Source organism: Neomonachus schauinslandi, chromosome 5 (assembly GCF_002201575.2).
Source record: "Neomonachus schauinslandi chromosome 5, ASM220157v2, whole genome shotgun sequence".
Taxonomy (NCBI): domain Eukaryota; kingdom Metazoa; phylum Chordata; class Mammalia; order Carnivora; family Phocidae; genus Neomonachus; species Neomonachus schauinslandi.
Window position 1 is genome coordinate 77,135,257 of NC_058407.1, and position 24,844 is coordinate 77,160,100.

The 24,844-nt window shown below is 41.1% G+C and overlaps 1 protein-coding gene across 2 annotated transcripts in view; it reads right to left on the minus strand.

The window, feature by feature from the left end:
* FAR2 (fatty acyl-CoA reductase 2) overlaps nucleotides 1-20,717 on the minus strand; it is a 93,685-nt gene extending 72,968 nt beyond the window's left edge. For both annotated transcript variants that reach the window (XM_021690763.2, XM_021690762.2), the window contains exon 1: nucleotides 20,498-20,717. The gene's annotated coding sequence lies outside the window, so the exon portion shown is untranslated. The remainder of the gene's footprint in view (nucleotides 1-20,497) is intronic.
* Nucleotides 20,718-24,844: the final 4,127 nt, after the last annotated feature.

Consider the following 24,844-nt stretch of genomic DNA (forward strand, 5'->3'; position numbering starts at 1 on the left):
TGTTATTTACATGGATACGGACTCCATCGTACACTCTCTTTGACAATGTTAATGACTGTGTGCTAGCCAATCAAATCACCTACGTGTCACATGCTTTTCACAGTCTTACTGGAATATTAAATCCACTCTCTGTTCATTTTACTATGGGCAGGGATAGAATAGCTTTCATGTTATTAAGGCTGCTGTTTTGCAATCTGACCTCTGCTATCTAGTTCTAAATCTGAACCCTTATCTCACAATGTATAGGCCAGTGCAATTTACGACTAACCTGTTTCGTATCTAAGGCAAACACCTATGTCTCTTGAGCAATCAAAAATGCATTTCAATTCCCTGGTTTCCATTTCTAAGTGCCCCACCCCAAGCTATACGAAAGATGTGGGGCTAAGGAGAGGGGAGGTCTGAGAATACTCCAGTCTGAATTCTTGCCTGCCTTCTAAGGGTCTGCCTCCACATACGACGTTCTATCTTGAATATCTGTATACACGAGTTTTCTGCTGTACAAGAGCTGAAGTTCTTCAAGGGCAGAGACCTTAGCCATCGTTTTGTTTGCAGACATTATCACTGAATGAATAAGTTCTCCTGGACCTTGTCTCCAGCTGGACCTTGTTCATCACTGAGCTCACCTCATAACCCTGAGCTCTTTGAGGGCAGGAACAGCAGATTCACTTTTTATCCCTACTGCCTGAGAAACTCTGCATGGCCCATCAATGTTATGTAAGTGACTGAACAAATGAACAAATGAATGGATAAATGCATGTATAAGATGAAGTGCACACTAGATGCTAAGCCACGTCTCTCGCCTCTGAAATCCTTGTCCCCAGGGACACTGCCACACAAAAGGCAAGAAGCTCTGTCACGTTGATGTGTATGGTCTCCAAAAGGCTGTGTGCACCAACTGGCTTGGAATATATTTTTGTGAAATCATTCGCATAACTGTAACATTTTTAAAGTTCAAGTTTGGTACCACTTCACGTGGATGCTAATAAGAAGTTACTTTGAGTCATCTTTCCTGTTCATTGAGCAGTGCTTTAAAATTCCATTTAATGTGTTCATTCGCAGTTCCTTTCCAGAATTCAGCCTTTGGGGTGGGGGGGGGAGGTGGCTAAAACAGTCACTCTTGACTCTGCCTATCATTATAAATTCCGTGATCAATCATTTGATTATTTTTAGTTCAATCAGATTTTAGGAGTTCTGGTGAAAAAAAAGAACATACAGGAATATCTAAATTACATAGCTAGTAGTGGACAAGGCGGTACCTCTTATTTTCATAATAGCTACTTGATCTAAGTTGGGAAATTCATCCATTTATTCACTTATTCATTCATTCAACTGCTGGTTAAGTGCATACTATGTTGCAGGCATTGTGCTAGATGCTGGAGATACAATGAGGAACAAGCCACCCACCTGTTCAGGATAAGGTGCCTTGTCTCTCATCACATGGGAATTCTTGTTATAGAACACCTGCAATGGCTGTAAGTTCATTTGTATCCCCAGACTACATCCTAAACTCTGGATGAATTTAGAGACCTATTAGGACCCTGGAGTTTCTTTTGGGCTTGGGCAGTTCCCAGAAGTGAAATGAATGGGATGGACAGTTTCAGATTCTCCTAATGAATTCATAGGGGATTCGCCTACAAATGATATGCCATTCCAATGCTGACATAATTCTACAGGGAAGGATCTAGTTAGACCAGCAAAAGCTGGCTTCCTCCACGTCCACCCAGTTCTGATCCAAACTCCAGCACTGACGTCATGAAAAATGCGCCAGGGAGCAGTGGTTTCAAACACCTGTGGAAAGCATACTTCTATTGAGCGTGGGCTGCATGATGACACCGTGATGATGCTTTTCATGGGTGCAACTGAGAGACTGACTCTACAAATGGGCAACGGCCAGAGCATGTATAAGAATAGAACTTTGACCTACAACCTGCCGCACCTGCCCTGGAACCCAAACCCTTCTCTACAATAAACACCCCAGAAAGCCAACGTGCTATATATCAGACTTGTAGGAAGTCAAATTGCTGTCTCTAGTAACAATCCAGGAAGCTAAACTATAACTTCTGTAATGCTGGTCCAAAACAGCCAGGACTTGATTAACAACTGGCAGCTTCTCTAATTTTTGTCCCCGTTTCCAACTTAGCATCAACAAGCGAAAGCCAAATATGTGCCACTAGCCAATGAATCAGGATGCCCCGCTCCCAACTGGCCCACCTCCAGCTTCTCCATGCCAACAGCTCCCAATCACACCTCCCAGGACACACCTAAGTCCCTCCCTCCTCCCCCCAGGAAACTTTCCTGTTCCTCTCTCTGCCTGTTTCTGAGTCCACGCCAAAATGCTGGTGACAGTGATTGACTCCTTTGTTCCAGCAAGCTCACAATAAATAGCCTCTGCGTGTTCTCGTCCGGTTAGTTTTTATTTATTTCCACACAACCATTATACTCATTTTACAGATAAGGGAGCTTATAGAGATTCACTTTGGAATGGAGCCATCCAACCGGCAGAGCAAGGCATTGAACCTGCTCTAATTCCAAAGTTATTCTACTAACCGTTACTCAAATGTAGAAAAGATAAAAGAAACTTCTCTTCCACTGTCCTCTGCTAAACTTAATTTGTACTTTTGGAGTACTTGTATTTTTTCTTCAAAGAAAGTGATCCAAGTATAATGAGTATTAGTCTACCGGCCCGGTAGTTAAACAGAGAAGTTCAATTCAGATGCACTAGTAAGAGTTTAAGGAGATATCTAGGGTTGTAATGGTGACCCTAAGTCCGAATTTCATTACCATGATTTGAATATATGAACAGGTCTAGAGCCCAGTAGGTGGAGAGACATGAGGTGTTTGTGGGGAAAAAGTCCTCTGACTGTGTTGTCACTGATCCATGGGACCACAGAGCGGCCCTCTTCTGTGCATCTGACTGAATGAGGGCAGTTACTGAATGCGAACCTCTGTGTAACTTTTAAAAGCATTTAAAAATAACAAGCCAGCTCTAGAATGCATAATTTTAGCACGCGTATAATCACTAGAGTACTGGGTAAACATACTAGTATAATGGTGTTCAGAGGGCAAGACAGTTGAGTAATGATTATAGAGTTTTAAAGAAAAGAAGTTTTTCGTTTAGTCACTACATTTTGTCATTTTAAGCCACCTAGTTCTAACGGAGTAAAGGTGCCAAGGTTAAGGTCTCCAACTCACATAGACTTTTCTCTACAGGGCACACAGAAATCCTCAAGTTTTGTGTCCGAATCTGTGCGAATCCTTTTGTGCAACATGAAATGTTCTGCACTGCAACAGAGACACGAAGATATTCGGAGGCAAGTCCATGCTGAGTGTTTAGCCCAGCAGGCCAAGAACAGAAACAGATGCCGCCCCCCACATTTGCCATGTTTCGCTGTTACTGAGTACATGGACTCAAGTAATTTCTCTGTAGGCTTGAGAGGGAGGGGAGCGGACCACGGACCCACGCCCTAGGGCTCTCCGCCACACCCAGCAGCTGTGCTCTCGGGAAATCAACCCACTCCCGGGGGTAGCTAAGGTTACTCCTCAGGGGTGAAAGGCAGGAAGGACAGACGGCCGCCACACAGGTCCTGCAGCTGGAATTTGCAACAAGAAAAAGGAGACGATTTGCTTTCCATTTCAAATGTTGACCCAGGAAGGACAGAAATGATTTTACAATGCATACCTTTGTTTTCTTTGAAAAGGAACTCAGAATATAACATTAGAGGAAACATTGGGAATATTACCAGGTTGCAATGAAGTCTGCAGAAACATGAAATGTGAAAATCAAAAAATAAAGGGATTGAGCTGGAGAGACAAGAGGAGAGAGGGGGGAAGAACAATTTTTTTTTTCCCCCTGAAGAGAAGGAAAGAAACTGAGTAGTATATACACACAAATAAGAACCACAACTTTGCAGATTATCTAGGTAAAACAAATCTAAAATTTGCAGAAATTTCTCCTTCGTGTTCTTGAGAACGTATTTTTCGATTTCTGTCAAATATACAGTAAAAAATCACAGTAATACTGGGGGTAGAAAAAAAGAGAAATGGGGAGACACATTTTAGCACATGTTTACATACTTATATAAACATCACACATTGTATCTGTACACTCATGTACATACGCTATATAAATGTAATACATACATAACTCGATCTTTCTTTAGTACAAATTCAAAATGGCATTTTCAAAACTAGCCTTTAAAAATTCAATGAAATTCCTAGCACTTCAGAGAAAAGTACACACTTCTCTGTGAATAATGACATAGTTCAGTTACCCTTTCCAACTATATAGGGTCTTCCTCCTGTCATCAAAAAACTGTATCTGGAATTGGTGTTGGCCTAGATGTTTTCAGACGCATTTTCTTAAAAGATTTTATTTATTTATTTCAGAGAGAGAGAGGGAGAGCGAGAGAGAGCACAAGCAGGGGGAGGGGCAGAGGCAGACGGAGAAGGAGAGTCCCCGCTGAGCAGGGAGCCCGATGTGGGACTCGATCCCAGGACCCTGAGATCATGACCTGAGCTGAAGGCAGACGCTTAACGACTGAGCCACCCAGGCGCCCCTTCAGAAGCATTTTTAGCAGATATAGTCTCTTCTCAATAAAAGCTTACAAAGAGAAAAAAAAAATGCTAATAAATTGCACATAGAGAATTCTAATTCAGAGGGAAGAGAAAGGCAGGAACCTTCCTAGGGAGATCAATTTTTTTTCCAGGAAAGTGTGGGCAAGTTTAGTCATGAGAACCATCAGCTCTCACCCACTCTATGAAAGAGGGAGAGAGAGAGAAGAAGGGGGGAGAGGAATGGGGGGTGGGGAGGAGGGAGCAAGAGGAGGAGGAATTCCAGAGGGGAGAGAAGGGGCCTGAGTATGATGGTGGGAGAAGGAATAAGAACCAAAAAATCTGTCCTGTGCTGATGAGGCACAAACAGTTAAGTGAAATTAAAAAAAAAAATTCCCATTTTGTGCTGTAATCTCTCCCTGTTACCCTATAACTTTAGGAAGGGTCTGCTATGCATTTAGTGGAACCCTATGGGGGAAGGGTATGGAAGGAGTAGCCAGCACTGGTGGTAAGGAACCAGCAGAGAGGTGAAGGATCCTGTGGGAGCAGGAATTCAGCATGAGAAGTGAGCAGGAGAATGTAAGCCTGCCAGGAATCCTTGGAAATTTGGGTGCAAATTCTGATTTCACAGAACATGGAAAGTGGGGGTTAACGTATGTTATTTGCATACTAAAGGAAAGGTTAACTCCAACCAGACACCTGGAATAAATATACCTGGAAAGGTACTTTGAATAAGCAGAAGTAAATCTAGTGATTCCCTGTTGGAGGATGGAGTCAGAAGAAAATGAACATTTGTCTTCTTGATCGTGGGAGGACAATTTTGGAAGTTCTTGGAATGATGGAAGAGATGAGGCTAGAAAACCGGGCCAGGAGACACCATCTCAAATATAGGATAGTAACACTGGAATTAAGACTAAGATGATTGAATAATCATTGAGAAGAACTAACATAGTGAACAAATAATTCCTAAATTATCTCTTTGTTTAAAGACACAAAAAGCTAACTGTCCTTCTTTCATAGAAATAATAAATGAAATATTCAAAATGCAACAGCAAAACTTTGTGTTATCAAAACACAAGTCAAGGGAGATATATAATAATTATCTATTTGAAAGAATTTTCAAAACCTCAGCTCACAAGTATAAAAGATTGGCCAAATTTTACATTTTAAGTATATATTGTTGAAGGATAATATTTCTCTGCCTTTGCTTTTTGAAAAGTTATGATAGCTTTGGTGATGATGGCTTTGGTAGACATTTGTGTATCGGCCTGCCAGCAACTCTTTCTGCTTCTACTAGTCAAAACCTCCTTTTGGGGTAGCACCTCTCTCCCCACTGTGAGTAGTCTTTATGAGGCTGTTATTCAAGACATTCTGTCCCACTTAGCCAAAGGATAGATTTTTAACTTTGCATAAAGGAACACAACATTAAAAAAATACGTATGTATTGGTATATAAAAATTGATACATAGAATAAATACAAAATATATAAACATAAAAATATAAATATATATGGAGTTGGTTCATCTAGTGGTGGCATGTTGACTAGCTAATCTAGTCAATTAGTACTTGTCTTCTTGATACCAAAGGCAAGTCTCTGATAGCTCTTAGGAAATGGAAAAGGGCTTCTTGCCCTTTCTAAGGCTGGTTTTTCAGCCATTCCTTTGATTGTGTAGTTACTTCATTTACTTCCAATAACTTCTTATTTGTTTATATTGCTATGGTAGGCAGAATTCTAAAATGACATCACTGCCCCCCCCATGACCACGCCCTATATACTGTATAATCCCCTTCCCTTGGGAATGGGTAGGACTTGTTTCTAATGAACAGAATACAGCGGAGGTGATGGGCTTTCACTCCCATGATTATGTTACCTCATATGGCAAAGGCGGAGGGATTTTAGAGATGTAATTAAGGTCCTTAATCAACTGATCTAATCATATGAGTGACTGTCTTCATAAGAGAGAGATCCTTCTCCTGGCTTTGAAGAAACAAGCTTCCCTGAATTCTAAAACTGCATGGAAACTGTGAGATAATAATTACGTGTTTTAAGTTGGTAAATTGTGGGTAATTTGTTACACAATGGAAGACTGATCCAGTTGCCCTTGCTGGTTTCCATTGCTTTTTTGTTTTTTAAAGATTTTATCTATTTATTTGAGAGAGAGCGAGCATGAGCGGGGTGAGAGGCAGAGGGAGAAGCAGACTCCCCACTGAGCAGGGAGCCCGACGAGGGGCTCCATCTCAGGGCTCTGGGATCACGACCTGAGCCGGAGGCAGAAACCCAGCCAACTTGTTGCTTTCAACCAAAGAATTCTGACTGATGAAATGTTGGATCTCTTTAAAAATGCCTTGGCTGAAATCTGTGAAGTATATTTTAATCAAAAAAATAACAAAACCACTTCTATTTCTCTTGGGATTAAATGTCACAAAACATGCTGTCTTCTATGTACCTGCATGAGTAAAACAGTCCTTCTCTCACTATGATCAGCTAAACCAGCTTTACCAAACTTTTTTTGTCTTAGGATCTCCTTATATTCCTAAACATTACTGAGTATCCCAAAGAGCTTGTATGTGGTTATATCCACCAATATTCAGCATATTTGAAAATAAAACCAAGACATTTAAAAAGCATTTACTTATCATTTAAAACAATGGTAACGACCTATTAAATGCTAACAGAAATGACATATTTTTTGAAAAGTGACTATATTTTCTGTAATGAAAAAAATCTACACTGAGAGGATTGGCACTGTTTTATATTTTTGCAAGTCTCTTTAATATATGCCTTAGCAACTAGATTTTCATATCTGTTTCTGTATCCAATCTGTTGCTATTGTTTTGGTTGGATATGTGAAGAAAATCTGGCCTCACACAGATATATAGTTGGAAAAGGGAAGAGTACTTTAAAATCCTTTCCAAATAATTGTGGATTTTTTTTATATTATACTAAAAACTTGGCAATTGTAGTTTCTTAAAGCTTAGTACAATGTGGAATCTAAAACCCTATCAATGTTTCATATCGTTACTTTAAGATTCATTGGCCTTGGGCGCCTGGGTGGCTCAGTCGTTAAGCGTCTGCCTTCGGCTCAGGTCATGATCCCAGGGTCCTGGGATCGAGGCCCACATCGGGCTCCCTGCGCTGCGGGAAGCCTGCTTCTCCCTCTCCCACTCCCCCTGCTTGTGTTCCTTCTCTCGCTATCTCTGTCAAATAAATAAATCTTAAAAAAAAAAAAAAAAAGATTCATTGGCCTACCTCACTATTTAGATGGATCTTTTACTTAATATGCATAATTTTACAACATCATGCATTGGTCATTTGGAAAATAATGAGTCACTGAGTTATACAGATGTTTCAAATGTTGACACATTTCATTATATAGTATCAAAAAATCATATTGGTTAATATCCCCAATCGCATCAGAAAAGTCTTTAAGTATTGGTTAGTCATCAAGCTCATTGTGACTAACACAAGTCTTCCAAAACTCTAATCTTTATTTGAAAGCTCAAAGTTTGTCATTGTCAAAAATACTGCGTTATTTGCCCAAGTGACTGGTTCACTTAGTTTATTTTGAGGAAATGTCTGCCAAATACCCAAATCCGAATAATTTAGTTTGTCCATGAGTCATTCTTGCAGATAAAATGATACTTTGTGAAAAAATCAGCTGGCTCAGTTCTCAGCCCCATCACAAGGTGCTTTTCTTTGAGACAACCAGCCTTTGGGATGCAGCAGCAGTTCTTTATATGTACTTCTCATGTCATCACACGAAATACCCAAGACGTGTAAGCAAGGGTTGAAATACAATTATTTTAACTGCTTCTTCAAGGACATTCTTAAATGAAATTGGCTATTTTTTTAAGCTGTGAGGGCCTGATGATCAAGAATACAATGACGATTAGTACAGGTTGGGGTCACTGCCTTAATTCGTGCTGTTTTACCCCGCATCACTTTTGTACCATCAGTGCAAATGTCAACACAGTAAAAAGGGCAGATAACATCTTACTATTTTTATGAAAGTTGCTTTGATCCTGTGGATTCCTGAAAGTATCTTGGAGACTGCAGAAATCTGCAGACCACACTTTTTTTTTTTTTTTTAAGTAGGCTCCACGATCAGCCTGAAGCCCAATTTGGGGCTTGAACTCATGACCCTGAGATCACGACCTGAGCTGAGATCAAAAGTCAGATGCTTAACCGACTGAGCCACCCAGGTGCCCCACTGTAGACTACACTCTGAGAACCACTGATCTAAACTATTATGTGAGGCTCTATTCCAACCATTTTTGCACTTAGCTCAAGGTGGATTTAATAATACTTTTCAGTTTGGGTTTAGAACTCTTTAGGTATTTTCAAGTGGAATGGAATTGCTGGTAATGTTCGTGAGCACAGAACCCCTTATCTTTAACTTACTACACAAATGTATTAAAACAAGGCAGGAAAAAGAGTTTCTTTATATTTTAGACTGGGCTAGTAATAAGCAAGCATTAGAAATATATTCTTTTTTTTTCAAGATTTGTATTTATTTATTTGACAGAGATTGAGAGAGAGAGAGAGAGAGCACAAACAGGGGGAGCAGCAGAGGGAGACGGAGAAGCAGGCTCCCCACCGAGCAGGGAGCCCAATGCGGGACTCGATCCCAGGACCCCGGGATCATGACCTGAGCTGAAGGCAGATGCTTAACCGACTGAGCCACCCAGGTGCCCCCAGAAATATATTCTTATCATGATCAATCTAACTAGCTTTAACTAACTTAGTTAAAGCTAAAGATGACAATGTATCAGCAGTTTAACATGGTTGATTTTCTGTTGCTCTGGTTCTCTTGTTTCAAAAGCATGGGCATTTTGGATTTGTTGTTCCCCAAACCAGAAACGAAGGCACAAAGTTACTAAAGGATCCAGCGTTCTTTTTTTTCTTAGCTGTGTCCTGGTTCCCTCTCTTTGGTCCAAGGTGTAATTCGGTACTTCAAAAGGGTACGGGAAATTCTTTCTGAACATTAAAGCTTTAATAAAAAACACCTCTGCTCTACCAGCCATGTCTCTCAATCGTCTGATCGAGTCCACAAAAGAAGATTTCCTGTTTGGTAACTCAACCTAGAATTCACTGGAGTTAACAGAAAGGCAACATGGTATTGACTAGCAGCACTTTATTTCCTGACAACAATATAACTCTGGTCTCATTTGCTCCCACAACGCACCACGTTTCTCCCCCGAAGGGGGTACAGCCCCTGTATCAATGCTGCTTGTGCGTTGTAGATGCCCAGGAACGACTGGGACGTGGGCCAGGTGCCTTCGGAAAAGGGAACGTGCGTGGATGTGTTCTGGTATGGCTTCCAGGCTTACTCTAAGAGAAGAAAAGCCCGACCACTAGTAAATGTGTATTGACTACAGATTTACCAGACCCGGACTCCACAGCAGCGTATCTCTTATTTGACCACACACTTCAAGACTTCTTACAAGAAGTGGCTCAGTAACAGTCAATTTTCCAGGGAATGACTTGTGGAAAAGTACCTACAGATGCACAAAGGTACATTTCCACAGTACACAAAGCTGCTAAACTTGCATTCCCAGCATGTACTACAGTGAAAATACGATGAGATTTTTTACTCCCACTTAAAAAATTCCAACCACTGCTTATTCTGTCATCCTGACTCAGGATCTTTATTTTCATCCCAGTCTATTAATCTTACCCAGCTTCTTTATGAACATCTTTCCTACTGCCTAAATACTATAAAGCAATAGAGAGAGGCCCCAAAGAGAGAAGAGAGAAATGCAAATGCAATCCAAACCGAGTTCACAAATAAACTTTTGACAGGAGGAGAGATATATATTAATTTGGTGCAAATATTGATAAATTCATGCAGGTACATGGCTGGCAAGGGGGAAAAGAAGGAAGATGATGAATTGTGCAGTTTATCCATGGGAGGATAAACTGACAGAGTGCCTATCTTGAGGCTTCTATTCTCTTTGGAAAGGGGAAAGGAAGTCAGGTGCTGAAAACAGCATGGGAAATTACGGGGTAGAGAGGACTCGAGGGGGAGAGTGAAGGAGCGAAGGAGCTATTGTGAGTGCTGTAAGAGGAAGATGACCAGGGCAGGCAGAAGGATTGCTGAGCAAGATTGAGGGTCTAGCCAAAATTGGAGACAGTTAGTGACATCAGTCCGCACACGTGCAATTTTTCACAGCTGTGCTTGGTGGTGCGTGAATTGGTGCAGTGAAGCTGGACATGGGAGTCTTCCTAGGACTTGGATTCTGGAGGTGAAGTATGGAAGGTAGCTAGAAAACTGCGTTTATGATTTAAGAAAATAGTTGAAGAGAATGATTAAAAATTATATAGTCTAGGCCAGTTAGGAGTGAAAATAAAGCCAAGATGGGGTCAGGACTGATAGACTGGGAGAAAATGGAGGGGGGATGGTCAAGGGACTAGAGCACTCATGGAGGTCAAAGAATAGGTATAGTGACGAGAACACTGAAGGCTTCAACTTTTTAGTGACAGATTGTTTTCAGAGAGAGATGCCAGAATTCAGGATTGCAGAGTTGAAGCAGCTGCGGGTGACAAGATCCATGATGTGGCCATGGGAATAGTTGTCACTGAGGAGTTAACCTGAAGAGCATTGAAAATGAATAGGCCGGGCACCTGGGTGGCTCAGTTGGTTAAGCGACTGCCTTCAGCTCAGGTCATGATCCTGGAGTCCCGGGATCGAGTCCCGCATCGGGCTCCCTGCTCGGCAGGGAGTCTGCTTCTCCCTCTGACCCTCCTCCCTCTCATGCTCTCTGTCTCTCATTCTCTCTCTCTCAAATAAAAAAAAAAAAATTAAAAAAAAAAGAAAATGAATAGGCCAAGGATGTTGGAGGGGGATGGGTATAATTTTTGGGTCATCCACATTGACGTACCAGAATCTGGAGTGAAGAGGGAGACTGGGACTCAGATGCCAAAGCTATGAAAGAGTATAGAGGAATAATTATGATGTTGACAGATGGCAGAGATACTAGGCAGAACACTAATCAGATGGCATGGCCTACAGAAAAGATGTCTGAAGATACAGTGCATAGGCCATAAGAGGATGCTGAACACTCTCCTGATCTTTGGAAAGAGAGAATAAACTACTTGAGATTGTTCCTAATGGGATATTCAAATTTCAGTTGAAGTAAGGAAGTACAAGATGTAGAGATGATGGAAAGAGTACAAGGGAAGGAAGTAGTAGGAAGAAAAAAACAAGAGAAGGGAAGAAAGCACAAAGGAATGCGGCTATGAGGATATGTGGGAGGACAGATGACTAGGGAGGTTTGCAATTTGGATATTGGCCAGGGTGGAAAGGACGAGACCAGCCTGAAACTGGTTCAGGGTCAATGCAGAAGTCTGGAGTGCTGGAAGCTCGAGGACATGCACAGACTGAGTCCAGTGCTCTAGTTTTCGAGGAGAAAGTTAGGGAGAGGCTGTCTTAAAAGAAATCTTAGCCTAGAACTGCAAACGATTCGTTCAATCTCGGGGTTCTCGTTTTGTACTGGAAACAGTATTTGTCTCTCCCCAGGGATCAATCACAAAATCTGAATTCTTGGATTCAGATTCCCAACCCCCTTGAGAGATTCTCTTTTTCAGCAACATAGGCCATAATATGGTACCCATCTCTTCTCTGAACTTTTGGAAGTCTACGTTCACGAAGTTTCAGGGGCCGCGTGCGCAGCGTTCCTGCGGCTCTCACGTTCTGTTGCTACACTTGTGCAGTCTCTCCTATTGGACTAAGAGGTCCTTCATGGAGAGGGTGGTTTCTTTTATTTTTATTTTTATTTTTTTAATTTATTTATTTATTTATTTATTTTTTAAGATTTTATTTATTTGACAGAGAGATAGAGAGCACAAGTAGGCAGAGAGGCAGGCAGAGGGAGAGGGAGAAGCAGGCTCTCCGCTGAGCAAGGAGCCTGATGCGGGGCTTGATCCCAGGACTCTGGGATCATGACCTGAGCCAAAGGCAGCCGTTTAACCAACTGAGCCACCCAGGCGCCCCTATTTTTGTTTTTTTTAAAGATTTTATTTATTTATTTGACAGAGAGACAGCAAGAGAGGGAACACAAGCAGGGGGAGTGGGAGAGAGGAAGCAGGCTTCCCGCGGAGCAGGGAGCCTGATGCGGGGCTCGATCCCAGGACTCTGAGATCATGACCTGAGCCGAAGGCAGATGCCCAATAACTGAGCCACCCAGGCGCCCCAAGGGTTGTTTCTTTTAAATCTCCATATCCGCAGCAGGTTGATCTGTGCATGACGCATGATAGGCACACAATGTGTATTTGTTGAATGACTGAAGCATACAAATACATCTTCTTGAATCCGCACCCATCCTTTTCAACCCTTTGTACCAGGACTCATCCCTCTACTTGGGTTTGGATTCCATTTCCTCCCGTCTTCTTTGACAGCTATATGATCGATGATCCCTTCCCTCTCCTGCATATCAATCTGCCCCACTCGAAGCTATGCTTCTTTTAAGCTTTGGATTACCTCTCCCAAATTACTCTCTCCTGCCTAGGCCTTACCCCTAAGTTTCAGACCATGGTGTGTGATTGCTTACTTGACATTTCCACTTGTATACTATAAAGGCACCTTAATCTTATGCCCTTTTCCCTAAAGACTCATTCTCATTCCAATTTTTCCCGTATTCTAGAAGGAAATCACTGTCCATTTTTTCGAACAAGCCTGAAAGCCTACAGTCACCTTTGGCACTTCCTTCCCTCTCACCTCCACATCTGCCCATCACCTCCTGACAGTCACCTCCTGAATTCATCTAATTGCCTGCCTTTCCACACCAACCGCAACCACCTGGCTTAAACCACCACATCTTGTCTAGACTGTTGTGTTCCAATCCCCACCTCCAGCTTCTTTGCAACACTGCAGCCACTTCTCATTTGGAAATGAAAACCTGACAGCTTGAAATATCCCTTAATGCCTCATGACTTCCCTTTGCTCCTAGGTTAAAGGCTGAAATCTCCAAGGTGATTTCCAAGGTCTGACGTGGTTTGGCCCCAGCCTGTCTCTCCAGCACATTGGACAACATGTTCTCCCGTGCTTGCTTTGCTCAGACACAGTGTTAACCGAACATGTCAAGCTTCTCTCTAGGCTTGGTATATGTCTAAGAGGCGTCTCTAACGTAAAATGCCTCAAAACCAGCTCCTGAAACACCTCCGCCAACCCACTCCACTTGCAACCTTCTTCATCTTAGTAAAAATAAAACCTTGATTCTTTGTGTTGCTCTGTGCAGAGATGCTGAGGCCATCCGACTTTCTTTTTCTTATGCTCCACTTCCACCTCTCAGCAAAACCCATCAGCTCTACCTGCAAGGTATATCCAGGATCTGACTGATTCTCACCATCTTTGCTTGTGTCAGATTGGTCTAAACCTTAGTGGAACAACCTCTAAATGGTTCTCGCTGCCTCACCTCTGCTCCACTAACAGTCTATTCTCTATGTATTAGCTCAAGAGATCCTTCTCGCGGGCAAGTCAGGTCTATCAGTTCTACGCTAAAATTTCCTAATGCTGTCCTCCCATAAAAGGGACTGAATCATTTGACCCTATTAACCTCCCTGGCAGCATCTACTACCACTGCCTCCACTCTCCAGTCAGACACAGTCTCGTGTTCCTAGACCATGTCCAGGGATGCTCTACTTCAGGCTTCAGCTCTTGTTCTGCTCAGGTAAGCCTCTGCCACCCAGAGCTGCCCGAACTGCTGCCTCCCCTCCAGGTCTCAGCTCAAAGGTGGCTTGTTAGGGAGACCTTCCCCTAGCTGTCCCTTGTAAAATATCCACCTCACCTGCACATCCTGTACTCCCCGTTCACAGCACTTAAGACCACTTGACAACATTTATATCTATTTGGTCATTTTTTATAAGTCTGTTTCCTTACCCAACCAAAACGTAAGCTCCACATGGGCAGGGAATTTGTTTTGTTCACTGCTGTATCCTCAACACCAAGAACAGTGTTGGACACAGAGAATGACTGCATGATGAATGTTGTTCCCTTTACTGGCATGTTCTCCAGTCCATCTTTGTTTATCAGCTCCCAGTCACCCGTTACCAGTTTACCCACCCAGATACCAGTTTAACCATCACTTCTGCTGAGAAGCCTTCCCTGACCTTCCATATTCGGTCTGATCTGTAATGTAAGCTCTTTTCATGTACTTTTCTCTGTTAGCTCTTATCACAGCTATAATTTTATACTCATGTCTACAATGTATTGATTAAAATTCCTCCCCTGCTAGGCTTTAAATTCCATGAGGGCAGGAACACTATCTGCTTTTGTTCAATACTATATCCTCTGGATTTAGGGTAGAACCCAGCACTTAGTAGATACTCAATAGATTTCTTGAATAAATCAAAAAACAAAGGGATATGGTTTTTTTTTTTTTAAAGATTTTATTTATTTATTTATTAGAGAGCGAGTGAGAGAGAAACAGCCTGAGAGAGGAGAGGGTCAGAGGGAGAAGCAGGCTCCCCGCTGAGCCGGGAGCCTGACGTGGGACCCGATCCCAGGGTCCTGGGATCGAGCCCCGCATCGGGCTCCCTGCTCCGCGGGAAGCCTGCTTCTCCCTCTCCCACTCCCCCTGCTTGTGTTCCCTCTCTCACTGTGTCTCACTCTGTCAAATAAATAAATAAAATCTTTAAAAAAACAAACAAAAAAACTTTCTGACACCTTTACTTCACCAACCAATTCCTTTTTGCTGCTCAAAACTACTTTATGTTTCACTGTATTTTCTCTAAAGTGGGAGATGCAACAGTCAGCAGGTACAGCCTGAATTTAACATGGGATTGCTAGAATAATGATGCCCATGTGGACCACCACGGAGCTTGTTTAAAAATCAGATTCCAGAAGGTGCCTGGGTGGCTCAGTAGGTTACGCCCCCAGCTCTTGGTTTCGGCTCAGGTCATGATCTCGCAGTCCTGTGATTGAGCCCCACCTTCGGGCTCTGTGCTCAGTGCGGAGTCTGCTTCAGATTGTTTCTTCCTCCTTCTCTGACCCTCTCCACTCACACTGTCTCTCAAATAAACAAAATCTTAAAAAAAAAAATCAGATTCCCAAGCCTCACACCTGAGTTTCTCATATGGCTCTATTAAAAAATAGCAGATACCTTGCAGGAACTTCATATTTTATCTTATTTTGTTTCTCCATCATTAGAAGAATTAAAAACGGACTACAACTCCAAAATATATCGAATGTCATACAACAGGTAAACTACTATGGAAGCTCAGCCTGCCATACTCAGGGGAAGATGGGCTTTAGAAATACACTCGACCATGGGTGGGTATGCTTTTAAAAACAACGAGTGCAAAGAATGTCAAAACTGAATAACTACAGAAAGAACATTGCTGAGTTTCGGCAAATGAAAAAAAAAAAAAAACCTTAGTAGTCTATTTTTCTTCTGCCCCAAACAAAGACACTCTTTTATGAGTTTCACCCTAAGTGGCTGCAGATGCCAGTCAAGATATCCACACTTCAGGGAAGATTCAGATTTTTTGTGAGAATATGATGGAAAAAAATTGAAATGAATCACTCCAAAAATAATCAGTTTTATTTATTTTTTATTTATTTTTTAAGATTTTATTTATGTATTTGACACAGAGAGAGCACAAGCAAGGACAGTGGCAGGCAGAGGGAGAGGGAGAAGCAGACTCCCTGCTGAGCAGGGAGCCCGATGCGGGGTTCGATCCCAGGACCCTGGGATCATGAGCTGAGCCGAAGGCAGCGGCTTAACCGACTGAGCCACCCAGATGCCCCAAATAATCAGTTTTATAGCAAGTTTCTCAAATGGAGTTTTTTGGTAGTACATGACTTAAAAGTAATAACTTGTTTAACATTTAAACCTTTAAAGTAAATGTAGCCCTACAAGGGGAGGTGCCGTTTTTCAGAAGAGAAAACAGAGACATCGCTCTAATATTTTACAGGAAAAAACCTGGTGATTTTTTTGTTTCATTTGGAAATGAAACAATCTATATCAAAGGTAGGACTACTAGAATCTTTTGCTGAGGAAAAGGTAGATTAGGTTGGTGATGGTAATAAGGCTTAAAAAACCCACTCTTTAAGAGAAAACAAAATGGCAGTCAATTATATTGACCTTAGCCAAGCACCAGGGCAACATACACGGCTTGTGCCTATTCTGTTCTGGTGTTAAGTCTAGCACAGGGCAGGTGGTAATTGCTCTGGAAAACAAAATGCAACATAAAAATTCTTAGGAAAAACATGTTTTTTCCTGCAGTCAAGAGAATGTTGCTTTTTTAGATGTTTCCTTGGCTGACACTATAGTTCCTCATTTCATAGTATTCTTGAAAAATTGATTGCTTAATAAAGTAATCTGCCCAGACGAAACTGTTTATAGAGACAACCAGTTGTAATGTCCCATATGAAAGGCAAAATGTCAAAAAGGATGATGTGGAAAGTCTTGGTTCAAATTCTGCAAATACACTGAGTATCTGCTCAATAGAGAAGCAAAATGTGAGAGAAAAGGAACCTACTTCTTATGCATAATTTAAAATTGCCCATTCATTGTTCATTAACCCTAAGAAAGATGAAAGGGGGAAATTCATGTTAATTGTCAGGAGTTAAATTAGATAATATGAAACCACTTCATCAGGGATCATGGATAAGCCATATCTGATCGTATTGACATTGTTTTATTTCTGATAGCTTCACTGTGATGTTTCTATTTTCTTTAATTTAAATTCCCTTCTCAAAATTTCCAAATAAGTTCTTTTAAATACTGCCAATCAAAGTGCCTTGAACAAAATGTTTCCCTGGCTCTTCGCCACCAAGGAGCCAAATCTGTTGACAAACACCAGAAGTCAGAAATATAACAATTGCAGCACAGAGGGTGCCCTACAGAAATCAGGGCACCTCTATACTCTAAGGGATCTCTCATTCTTCACCAGGATAGAAAAAATTACCTCCTTTTAAAGAAGGAAAGTGACATTGGCTTTGAATTTTATTTTCGAATCATATTTTTTAAAGATCTAAGTAAGATAAAAATATTGATTGTGTTCTATGTTCTTTCAAATACACTGCCTCATCAGGCTTTTGGATGGTGCTCCCCCAGGGTAGCTCCACCACCGTTCCAAGTGGTACCATTTAGCTCTAAAAGAATTTAGTAGTCTCCTACATCATTACTCAAAATACCTGTTTAGTGGGATTCAGAGGCTCCACACACTATCTCCAGGCCAGGATGAGACTAGAACTAAAGTGATTTCAAGGTGGAATGAAAAACAGTGTGAAAATTAGATATATATCCAAACTCTTGGAAAAGATGGGCAAAAGATATATGCCTACTCTATAATACTACATCAAAGTGATTTGGGATGCATTAGACATTCATTTTAAAAGAAACTCACCATCACAAATAGGTTTGTGTTTCCAAAATAGTTTGGAGAAGTGACTTACAGCTTAAGCTTTTCCAGAGCAGAATTTGCATATGAACTTTTGCTAATTAACTCCTTACAGTCACTTTAGTGACAAAGACCTTGTCCCAGTATTTTGTGAACCTTCACTATTAGAAGTGAAAAGAGCAATAGTTTAAATCTTAAGGCAATTTTCAGATCCTCTGCTATTAAATTAATAGAGGAAGCAAGTATAGAGGCTTGACTATGGGTTTGGGGAATGAGACCTCTGATTTTCCTTTCTCTCAATTTCTTTACTCTGAGTCAACTTAATTCATGGAGGAAACCAGGTAGTAAAACCAGAATGATATCTAACTTCTGTTAAAATAATTCAACAAGGAGGCCATTAGACTGAGGTAGCTTTAATGCCTTCCTATCATACACAAGCCCACCAAACCTAAGTCCATAATGCCTCAAAGTTAAGAAACTGAAACCTAAGGATAACCAATCACAAATAACCAACTTGGCTTTCCCAAATAATGCAACCATATAAGTTAGAGCTAATCAAATAATTTCCTGGCTTTCCTTCTGGCTTAGCACCACCCAATTCTAACAGATAAACTCTTAACATATTTAATATGCCTCAGTTTATCTTTTAACGCCTTGCAGTATAAATAGCATCCAACAAGATAAATAAAATGATCACTAATATTTATGCAGCACTTACTATGTTGTGGACAAATATCCCATGTGTCATATAAGTATTTCCTCATGTAACCCTTTCAATAAGTCCAGGAGGTAACCAAATGACAACTCTCAGCCAAGAAGCTTAAGGAACTTGTGCAAGTCTGACAGTTGAAGGAGGAAGAGTGGGAATCTGAACCCAGGAACCCTGTCTCCAGAGCCTGTTTCCTTCTCCAGGAAGCCAATAAGATAACCTTGGCTCAATATTCTCTAGTGTAGAGAGCATGCACCTTCCCATCCATGTGTTACTTAGTTTGGAAATCAGGCAAGCTGTAATCATTTTTGGCGTCGGAACAAGGTGAGGCCTTGAGGTGCTCAACGGTGTACTAACTGACAAATATTGAGCAAAACTCTGGCAGCTCCACTCTGGGGAGAATATCATTGCCCTCATTTGCTGCTTATTTGCATATTTCCACATCAACATTTATTCTATGGTCTTACTGGATAGCCAGAAAGGCCCAAGACCTATATGAGTTCTGATCCTTCCTTGAAATACCCCCCCCCATGAAATTATTATTCTAGAGAATTCCAATAGCCCCTTCATCCAATTTTCCCACTGGGAAAAATATATGCTAATTGTTTAGAGCATAATGTATCTGGAGCTATCCTATAACCGTAAACTTCAATCTGCAATAATAACAACAACAGCAGTAGCTAAGATGGTTCGTATCAAGCCTTCTACTAAGGGCCTCATATGTAGTATCCCATTGGACCCCATGATAATCCCATGAGGCAGGCATGATTATTACAGATGAGAGAGCTGAGGTTCAAAGAAGGTAAGTAACTTGCCTGAAAGATTTTATTTACAAAGTTAACTAATTACTTGTTAATACACATTATTTTTATAGCCTTTCACTCAAAAAAGAGTACTCCCTTGGTGACCCCTCTGTTAATGTATATAACCACACATCTTTCATACAATGGCATTAATTCCACTTTGCAATTTCAGTATACTCTTAATAACTTTTAAAAACACTGCTTCAGTCTAATACATCACGACTTTGGTATGTATATGGTTTGAACATGTTCCATGGAGAAGCCAGTCGAAGCAAAAAAGGAGGGGAAGTGTTTATGGAATGAAGGCCCCATTCCAATTCCCCCATACCCAACCAGAATGGAACAGGCAACGTTTTTGCACTTTGGGGTAATTTAACCACACACACACATACACACACACACACACACACAGGCCACATCTATTGTTAGGCATGAGCTGGAATGGATAACCTCTGCTCTGAGTATGAAAATTAAATTCTGTTTTTTAATTGATTTTTCCAGGCAAATTTAATAAAATGATCAAATACAATTGAAATATCAAATTCTTCCCTGGAGCTCTCAAGTTCCTTTCTACTATAATCTATGTTTGAATCCCATATGAAAACCCTTAGCCTTCAAATCTGTACCAGATGTACCAAAGTCACCCTTGGTAATGGATGTACTCAGGGCGGAACTGAGTTTTAGAGACTGGGGACAACCATCCCCACCCCTTCCCCACCCCCACAACCCCTTCCCTGCTGCCACAGAAAGGTCAGCCTTTCATATCATGGAGTCACAGTGAAAAAAAAAATACTTTTTCTTCATTCAAACATCTAAGTAACTTGCAACAATCATTTGGCTTGTACTTCACAGGCCAAAGGAAACCAAGCAATCATTTTTAACCAACGTAGAACATTGCAGACTCATTGATTCTACTTCACAGGAAATTAGTCATCGATTTCTTAGGATAAATGAGTTCTGGTGAGCTCTGGGGGAAACCAAGCCAAAGTGAAAATGAGGTATCTCACCCCAAGACTCATTTAGCTTGTCACTCCTATTATTAGCTTTAGCAACATCTGGGACTTCATTCATGGCTTGTTTTTCTCTTACCTTTTTGTCCGATTTCTCCCACTTCTGGTTTCCCTAGGACCAGAAGAAGATATAAATAAGAGCCGAGCAGGAAATGTGGCAGAAAAACTTGAACGGGTCTGAAGAGCAATGGAAGGGGCTCCCACAGCATCTCACAACCAGAAGCCTTATATTCAAGGGAGCTCTAGCTGCTCATGAAGAAAGGCTCACAGCCCTGTTATATACATGTGCCTGAGGCCCATCTCACTGCGAGCTGGTATTGTAAGGTTCTGTGGGCTGGGCTGCCAGGCACACTTGTAACCCCATGGCTGTGTGTTGTGAAATGCAGATGGTGCCCTTCGCTCCTAAAATGTTGTCACTGCAGGCCGTGCGAGCCAGAGTTTGAGAAACCTAACCTGGCTATCTCCTTGACGGTCAGAAACTGAACATCATCTTGTAATTCATTTAATGATCTATTTATCATTAATGACTTCTTATGTATTAAGTACTGTAGTAGGTGGTGGAAGCAAAGAGTACTGAATATGAAGAAGGCACCAAAAGCTATGGACTTCTATAAATATATGTCCATCCACTTCCCCTTTACCTGTCTTCCAGTTTTACGCGTTTGCTTGGGGACATGGAAAGAAAGGGGTTTTACAGAAGCGGGAAAGCCCAGGGGTGAAGAGCAGCATCTCAAGGTCATGTTCCCTAAGTTCCAATCACAACCCTCACATATTTCAATTAAGTAACTTTGGACAAGTTTTGTAACTGCTAGGTGCTTCAGTTTCCCTGTCCACAAACCTGGGATGATAATAGTAATAGTACCTCCCTCAGAAGGTTATAGCAAGGATTAAAAGAATTAATTTACCAAAATGATTCAGGAGAGAGACTGGCAAATAGCACAATGTAAATAATACAAATACTTTCATCATCCTCTGAGGTTGATCAGATTTCCTAGATTTCATTTGGAACAAATTGTCAGTGTGTGTAGTTGTTTGTTTTTTTTTTTTAAGATTTTATTTATTTGAGAGAGAGTGAGCGAGCAAGAGCAGGGGAAGGGACAGAGGGAGAAGGAGAAGCAGGCTCCCGCTGAGCAAGGGAACCCGATGTGGGGCTCAAAGTGAGGCTCGATCCCAGGACCCTGAGACCATGACCTGAGCTGAAGGCAGATGCTTAACCAACTGAGCCACTCAGGCGCCCCAGTGTGTGTACAGTTCTACTAAAAGATTTTGTTCTGATGAGGACAGTTGGTGTCACTCACTTATACAAGCATTATGAATAATGATGGAGCTTATTTTCTAGAGCTACTATGGTACCTCTAGTATTCTAAATTAGGCCTTATTTGTGGGTAAATCTAAACTCAGAATGTTATGGTGACAAAGAATCCCTACTTAATCAAACTTTATCAGACTCCCCTGAGCCTTCTTCTCAACTAGGTCTTGATCTTGACCTGTTGAACCCAGTTTTAGCAGAAAATCCTGCCAGGCCAGTTTATTGAGAATCCTCCCCACTCTCGATCCAATCAAGCTCTTCTTCCTCCACCTTTGATTTCTAACCAAGTTTGATTTCTAACTCACCCCCACCTTAATATCTAAGCAAGTTCCTTATTAAGTTGCCATCCTCTCCCTCATGCTGTCTACCAGCTAGAAATCCCCACTCACCCTTATTTATATTCAGAGTTGAGTTCAATCTCCCTCCCCAATTGCAATAATCTTGGCTCCTATCACAATAGTCTTGAATAAAGTCTTCCTTACCATTTTCAACAAATGTCAGGCTATGGTGAGTGCTGTGAATTGTGTAAGACTGTTGAATCACAGACCTGTACCTCTGAAACAAATAATGCAATATACGTTAAGAAAAAAAAAAAGAAGATAGGAGGGGAAGAATGAAGGGGGGGAATCAGAGGGGGAGACGAACCATGAGAGACTATGGACTCTGAAAAACAAACTGAGGGTTCTAGAGGGGAGGGGGTGGGGGGATGGGTTAGCCTGGTGATGGTATTGAGGAGGGCACGTTCTGCATGGAGCACTGGGTGTTATGCACAAACAATGAATCATGGAACACTACATCCAAAACTAATGATGTAATGTATGGTGATTAACATAACATAATAAAATAAAATAAAACAGCACTGAAATTTTATAAAGTGAAAAAAAAACAAGTGTCAGGATAATTTCTCTTTAGCAATGGAAATAAGGGAATATCACTATCATTGAAATATGATTAGTCTCAGATGTTGGCGAGGATGTGCAGAAAGGGGAACCCTCCTACACTGTTGGTGGGAATGCAAGCTGGTGCAGCCACTCTGGAAAACAGTATGGAGGTTCCTCAAAAAGTTGAAAATAGAGCTACCATACGCTCCAGCAATTGCACTATTGGGTATTTACCCCAAAGATACAAATGTAGGGATCTGAAGGGGTATGTGCACCCCGATGTTTATAGCAGCAATGTCCACAATAGCCAAACTGTGGAAAGAGCCAAGATGTCCATCAACAGATGAATGGATAAAGAAGATGTGGTATATATATATTCAATGGAATATTATGCAGCCACCAAAAGGAATGAGATCTTGCCATTTGCAATGATGCGGATGGAACTGGAGGGTGTTATGCTGAGCGAAATAAGTCAATTAGAGAAAGACATGTATCATATGACCTCACTGATATGAGGAATTCTTAATCTCAGGAAACAAACTGAGGGTTGCGGGAGTGGTGGGGGGCGGGAGGGATGGGGTGGCTGGGTGATAGACATTGGGGAGGGTATGTGCTATGGTGAGCGCTGTGAATTGTGCAAGACTGTTGAATCTCAGATCTGTACCTCTGAAACAAATAATGCAATATATGTTAAGAAAAAAAAAAAGAAGATAGGAGGGGAAGAATGAAGGGGGGAAATCGGAGGGGGAGACGAACCATGAGAGACTATGGACTCTGAAAAACAAACTGAGGGTTCTAGAGGGGCAGCGGGTGGGGGGATGGGTTAGCCTGGTGATGGATATTAAGGAGGGCACATACTGAATGGAGCACTGGGTGTTACAGGCAAACAATGCATCATGGAACACTACATCAAAAACTAATGATGTACTGTATGGTGATTAACATAACAATAAAAAATTTTTAAAAAAGAAATATGATTAGTCTCTACATATACCCAATGGGAAAAATTTCAAATAGACTGGAAGAATTTGTGATGTTTGGAGACAGACTCTCTTATGACAGTAGCATGATGGAGGTGAAGAGGGCAGATCATAAAAGCAAGCATAGATGACTTAAATTACTTCCCAGGAATAATCTGTAGATTTTTTCCCATTTAAAATAAAAGATAATTACTCACGTTAACCCCCAAACAAACTCATTTTCTAATACTGGGGTAATAAGGTTATAACATTTTTAGGCACATAGCATCATGCCTGATGGCAGGATTAAATAGGGGGAGAAAATGGGCTGCGAGCTAGACCATTTATTGAGAAATATAGTGCCAAAAATAATTTGATACTTTGGAAAGACAAAAAATAAATTTAATAAATGGGGTATTTAAAATGATTAAATTTGAGCTCAACTTGAATATATTTTGAAGAGAGGAATGAAAAAGTAGTTATGATATTTGTATTTTTCTATGTGAAAATAGTTTTCAAAATATATTAGTCTTCAGAAATCTTAATTAGGAGATGAGAAAGGGGAGAGGAAATATTGATGAGCAGAGGAAAAAAATGCATACTTACAGTAGTCATCATAAATGATTTTTTACTTTTTTAGTAGGTAAATCACCATTTTCCTGAAGGAAGTACTTATAAATAGTAAAAAATCTGACTTTAAGTGGGGCACCTGGGTGGCTCAGTTGTTAGGTGTCTGCCTTCGGCTCAGGTCGTGATCCCAGGGTCCTGGGATCGAGCCCCGCATCGAGCCCCGCATCGGGCTCCCTGCTTGGCAGGAGGCCTGCTTCTCCCTCTCCCTCTGCTTGTGTTCCCTCTATCACTGTGTCTCTCTCTGTCAAATAAATAAATAAAGTCTTTAATAAAAAAATCTGATTTTAAGTTCATATTTTAGATTTATTCATACTTTTATCAAAGCCATCTATCAGATGAATAAAGAAATACAGCAACTCACTTATGAGACTAAATTCTACCTCCTTTTAGAATTATTGCAAATTAAAACTCTTTCCATAATACTCAAAAAAATATACCTATAGGATTCCTATTGCTTTCACTTCATGGGAAGAAACCAGTCTAAACCTTCCACTGTATTCCCAGAAAAGGTTTGATACTATGCTTGATCTAACTCTGTATCTGACATCCATTAGCAAGAACAAGCTAATAGAGAAAGGGTCTGCATGGAGAAAGTGAGTGAGGCCTTTAAGGAAAAACTGCCAAGGCCAGAGTCCATTAAGAATTCA